This window comes from Arachis ipaensis, chromosome B10 (assembly GCF_059453495.1).
Source record: "Arachis ipaensis isolate K30076 ecotype BB chromosome B10, ASM5945349v1, whole genome shotgun sequence".
NCBI lineage: Eukaryota > Viridiplantae > Streptophyta > Magnoliopsida > Fabales > Fabaceae > Arachis > Arachis ipaensis.
In genome coordinates this window covers 33604737-33611300 of record NC_142435.1, presented here as the reverse complement: position 1 = coordinate 33611300, position 6564 = coordinate 33604737, and positions in this window count along the sequence as shown.

The window sequence follows — 6564 nt, the reverse complement described above, 5'->3', positions numbered from 1 at the left end:
TTTAGGAGTTCTGAGTTTGGTCACAATCATGTTGTAGGAAGGAAGAACTTTAATGATGGAATGCATCATGGATTGTGGGATCAATTGAGTGAGGAGCCATATGCTTCTAGGCAACCTTCTTGCCAACAACCTCCTACATATTCTTATAGCTACTATCCACCTCTTGATGCACACCAATACAAATCAAACCCTCAACATTATGATCAACCTTACTCACAAGCCATACCACACTACTACCAAACACTTCCATATAATCCAATTGCATATCCACCATATCACCAACCATGCACACCTCAAGAACCACAATATGAGCCATGCAACCCATACTTAAAACTACCATCTCAATACAATCACCAACGTGACCTACCTTCCGACTATGAAACCTTTTTACCAAACAACGCATCTTCTTTTTCACCTCAATATGAAATTCCCCAACCCTTGATCCAAGAACAACAAGAGCTTCAAGCTTTTCTCCAAAAGCAAGAAGAATTCCGGAGTAGGTGATGACAAGTCATCTTATGCTAGCTTTTCAAGTATTTTTCACTTGTTTCATTAGGTTTTATGTACTTTCTTGCATTATAAGTAAGTGATTTAGAGTGGATTTGCATGGTTATGTCAATACAATCAACCATCATTCATTTGGCACAAAATCACACGGTTTAAGCTATAATTAGTTGGTTTTTGAATGATTTAGAAATTTTTTGAATTTAGTGATGCTTTGATTGTTTGTTTTGATTACTTGTAGGTGAAGAAATGATGAAAAAAAAAGGAAAAAGGAACCTTAGAGCACGCTTTAGACCTTAGGCCACGCTTTGGAAAGCGTGACCCAAAGCACAAAAGCGTCACGCACCAAAGGAGCAAGGGCCAACCAAGGCCATAGCACTTAAAGATTGAGCGATGCGCTCTCTAATTGAGCGCCCAAACTAAGTGCCCAGCACCAAAGTGACAATGCCAAAGAAGCAAAGGCATGGCGCTACGTTATGTGTTCCACTTGAGCGCTACAATAACCAAAGAAAGAAAGGGCGCACCGTTAACTATTTCACCTTTTTTGTGGCCTCCCCAAAAGGAAAATCAAGGCGCGACAATTGCTAGTGAAGGAGCCAGGAATCGAACCGTGAACATAAGGGAACCAAGAGAAGCGCTACTACAAAGGAATTGCTGGCACAAATACAACCACCAGGGCTCGAAATGGGGAAGGAGGCAAACAACAAAGGGGCGCTACGTTAGAAGCACTAACTGAGAGCTACTCTTCACAAAGGAAATTGGCAAAATGAACTCACCAAGGCTCGAAAGAGGGAGCCTCACTGGTGCACGAAATTGTGATCATCAATGGCGCCAACAACTCGGTACGCACAATTGTAATCTCAACTCTTTGTCACAACTCCGCACAACTAACCAGCAAGTGCATTGGGTCATCCAAGTAATAAACCTTACGTGAGTAAGGGTCGATTCCACGGAGATTGTCGGCTTGAAGCAAGCTATGGTCATCTTGTAAATCTCAGTCAGGCATATTCAAATGGTTATGGGATTTTGATAGTTAAAAGATGAATAAAATATAAAATAAGATAGAGATACTTATGTAATTCATTGGTGAGAATTTCAGATAAGCGTATGAAGATGCTTTGTTCCTCTTGAACTTTTGCTTTCCTATTGTCTTCATCCAATCATTCATACTCCTTTCCATGGCAAGCTGTATGTTGGGTTTCACCGTTGTCAATGGCTACCTCCCGTCCTCTCAGTGAAAATGGTCCAAATGCGCTATCACTGCACAGCTAATCATCTGTCGGTTCTCGATCATGTTGGAATATGATTCATTGATCCTTTTGCGTCTGTCACTACGCCCAACACTCGCGAGTTTGAAGCTCGTCACAGTCATCCCTTCCCAGATCCTACTCGGAATACCACAGACAAGGTTTAGACTTTCGGATCTCAGGAATGGCCGCCAATAATTTTAGCCTATACCACGAAGGTTTTAATCTTAGATTAGAAACCCAAGAGATACACATTCAAGCTTGTTTGCATGTAGAACGGAAGTGGTTGTCAGGCACGCGTTCATAGGTGAGAATGGTGATGAGTGTCACATAATCATCACATTCATCATGTTCTTGAGTGTGAATGAATATCTTAGAGAAGAAATAGGCTTGAGTTGAATAGAAAAACAATAGTACTTTGCATTAATTCATGAAGAATAGCAGAGCTCCACACTTTAATCTATGGTGTGTAGAAACTCCACCGTTGAAAATACATAAATAAAAGAAGGTCTAGGCATGGCCGAATGGCCAGCCTCCCAAAGAGGGTTCAATTATCAAAGTATGATTAAAAGATTGATTGAAAGATGAAAATACAATAGCAAAAGGTCGTATTTATAGAGAACTAGTAGCCTAGGGTTTACAGAAATAAGTAAATGATGCAGAAATCCACTTCCTGGCCCACTTGGTGTGTGCTTGGTCTGAGCATTGAAGCTTTCACGTGTAGAGGCTTCTCTTGGAGTTAAACGCCAGCTTTTGTGCCAGTTTGGGCATTTAACTCCAGCTTTTATGCCAGTTCTGGCGTTTTGACGCCAGAAATTTTAGGCTGACTTGGAACGCCAGTTTGGGCCATCGAATCTTGAGCAAAATATGGACGATTATATTTTTCTGGAAAGCTCAGGATGTCTACTTTCCAACGCAATTGAGAGCGCGCCAATTGGACTTCTGTAGCTCCAGAAAATCCACTCCGAGTGCAGGGAGGTCAGAATCTAACAACATCTGCAGTCCTTTTTCAACCTCTGAATCAGATTTTTGCTTAGGTCCCTCAATTTCAGCCAAAAAATACCTGAAATCACAGAAAAACACAAAAACTCATAGTAAAGTCCAGAAATATGATTTTTATTTAAAAACTAATAAAAATATAATAAAAACTAACTAAAACATAGTAAAAACTAGCTAAAAACAATGCCAGAAAGCGTATAAATTATCCGCTCATCACAACACCAAACTTAAATTGTTGCTTGTTCCCAAGAAACTGAAAATCAAATAGGATAAAAAGAAGAGAATATACAATGAATTCTAAAAACATCTATGAAGATCAGTCTTAATTAGATGAGCGGGGCTATTAGCTTTTTGCTTCTGAACAGTTTTGGCATCTCACTTTATCCTTTGAAGTTTAGAATGATTGGCATCTATAGGAACTCAGAATTTAGATAGTGTTATTGATTCTCCTAGTTCAGTATGTTGATTCTTGAACACAGTTACTTTATGAGTCTTGGCCGTGACCCTAAGCATTTTATTTTCCAGTATTACTACCGGATACATAAATGCCACAGACACATAACTGGGTGAACCTTTTCAGATTGTGACTCAGCTTTGCTAGAGTCCCCAATTAGAGGTGTCCAGAGCTCTTAAGCACACTCTTATTGTTTTGGACCACGACTTTAACTGCTCAGTCTCAAGCTTTTCACTTTGTCACCTTCACGCCACAAGCACATGGTTAGGGACAGCTTGGTTTAGCCGCTTAGGCAAGGATTTTATTCCTGTGGGCCCTCCTATCTACTGATGCTCAAAGCCATGGATCCTTTTTATTTTACCCTTGCCTTTTGGTTTAAAGGGCTATTGGCTTTTTCTGCTTGCTTTTTCTTTCTCTTTTTCTTTCTCTCTTTTTTTTCTTTATTTTTCGCCTCTTTTTTTTCGCATATATTTTTTTCTGCAAGCTTTTCACTGCTTTTTCTTGCATCAAGAATCAATTTTATGATTTTTCAGATTATCAATAGCATTTCTCCTTTTTTCATCATTCTTTCAAGAGCCAACAATTTTAACATTCATGAACAACAAATTAAAAAATATGCACTGTTCAAGCATTCATTCAGAAAAACAAAAAGTATTGCCACCACATCAAAATAATTAATCTATTTTAAAATTCGAAATTCATGTACTTCTTTTTCTTTTTGCAATTAAAAACACTTTTTATTTAAGAAAGGTGATGGATTCATAGGACATTCATAGCTTTAAGGCATAGACACTTAGACACTAGTGATCATGTAATAAGACACCAACATAAATAAAACATAAAGCATAATTTTTGAAAAACAGAAAAATAAAAACAAGAAAATTAAAGAACGGGTCCACCTTAGTGATGGCGGCTTGTTCTTCCTCTTGAAGATCTTATGGAGTCCTTAAGCTCCTCAATGTCTCTTCCTTGCCTTTGTTGCTCCTCCCTCATGACTCTTTGGTCTTCTCTAATTTCATGGAGGAGGATGGAATGCTCTTGGTGCTCTACCCTTAGTTGTCCCATGTTGGAACTTAATTCTCCTAGGGATGTGTTGATTTACTCCCAATAGTTTTGTGGAGGAAAATGCATCCCTTGAGGCATCTCAGGAATTTCATGATGAGGAATTTCCTCATGCTCTTGTCCATGAGTGGGCTCTCTTGTTTGCTCCATCCTTTTCTTAGTGATGGGCTTGTCCTCATCAATGAGGATGTCTTCCTCTATGTCAATTCCAGCTGAATTGTAGAGGTGACAAATGAGATGAGGGAAGGCTAACCTTGCCAAAGTAGAGGACTTGTCTGCCACCTTGTAGAGTTCTAAGGATATAACCTCATGAACTTCTACTTCCTCTCCAATCATGATGCTATGGATCATGATAGCCCGGTCTATAGTAACTTCAGACCGGTTGCTAGTAGGAATGATTGAGCGTTGGATGAACTCCAACCATCCTCTAGCCACGGGCTTGAGGTCATGCCTTCTTAGTTAAACCGGCTTCCCTCTTGAATCTCTCTTCCATTGAGTGCCCTCTTCACAAATGTCTATGAGGACTTGGTCCAACCTTTGATCAAAGTTGACCCTTCTAGTGTAGGGGCGTGCATCTCCTTGCATCATGGGCAAGTTGAATGCCAACCTTACATTTTCTGGACTAAAATCTAAGCATTTTCCCTGGACCATTGTAAGCCAATTCTTTGGGTCTAGGTTCACACTTTGATCATAGTTCTTGGTGATCCATGCATTGGCATAAAACTCTTGAATCATTAAGATTCTGACTTGTTGAATGGGGTTGGTGAGAACTTCCCAACCTCTTCTTCGAATCTCATGTCGGATCTCCGGATATTCACCCTTTTTGAGTTTGAAAGGGACCTCGGGGATCACCTTCTTCTTGGCCACAACTTTGTAGAAGTGGTCTTGATGGATCTTTGAGATGAATCTCTCCATCTCCTATGACTCGGAGGCGAAAGCTTTTGCCTTCCCTTTCCTCTTTCTAGAGGTTTCTCCGGCCTTAGGTGCCATAAATGGTTATAGAAAAACAAAAAGCTTTAGCTTTTACCACACCAAACTTAGAAGGTTTGCTCATCCTCGAGCAAAAGAAGAAAGAAAAGAGTAGAAAAAGAAAATAGAGGAGATGGAGGGGGTTTTGTGGTTCAGCCAAGGGGGAGAAGTAGTGTGTATGATGTGTGAAAATGAATGAGTGAAGATAGGTTTATATAGGAGTGGAGAGAGGGGTAGGGTTCGGCCATGTATGGGTGGGTTTGGGAGGGAAAGTGGTTTGAATTTGAATGTTGAGGTAGGTAGGGATCTATGGTGGATGAATGTGGATTGGTGAAGAGATTATGGAGAAGAGGGTAGGATTTAATAGGTGAGGGATTTTTGGGAAAAAGGTACTGAGGTGATTGGTGAAGGGTATTTGGGGAAGGGTGTTATGGAAAGGTGTGAAGAAGAGAGAGAGAGAGAGGAGGTAGGTAGGGATCCTGTGGGGTCCACAGATCTTGAGGTGTCAAGGATTTCTCATCCCTGCACCATGTTGGCGTGTGAACGCCCCCTTGATTGCCAATCCTGGCGTTAAACGCCAGGTTGCTGCCCATTTCTGGCGTTTAACGCCAGCTTTTCTCCCCTTTCTGGCATTTAAACGCCAGCTCTGAGCCCATTCCTGGCGTTAAATGCCATCTTTGTGCCCCTCTCTGGCGTTAAACGCCCAGAATAGTGCCAGATTGGGTGTTTAACGCCCATTCTGCTACCCTTACTGGCGTTTAAACGCCAATAAGCTTCTTCTCCAGGGTGTGCTATTTTTAATACTGTTTTTCATTCTGTTTTTGCTTTTTCAGTTATTTTTGTGACTTTACATGATCATCAACCTACAGAAAACATAAAATAACAATGGAAAATAAATAGATATGATTAAATAAAATTGGGTTGCCTCCCAACAAGCGCTTCTTTAATGTCAATAGCTTGACAGTGGGCTCTCAAGGAGCCTCACAGATACTCAGAGCATGATGATGGCCTCCCAACACTAAACTTAGAGTTTGAATGTGGGGGCTCTAATTGACTCTGCATTGAGAGAAGCTTTTCATGCTTCCTCTCCATGGTTACAGAGGGAGATCCTTGAGCTTTAAACACAAGGGAGTCCTCATTCACTTGAAGGACCAATTCTCCTCTATCAACATCAATCACAGCTTTTGCTGTGGCTAGGAAGGGTCTGCCAAGGATGATGGATTCATCCATACACTTCCCAGTGTCTAGGATTATAAAATCAGCAGGGATGTAGTGACCTTCAACCTTTACCAAGACATCCTCTACAAGTCCATAAGCCTGTTTCCTTGA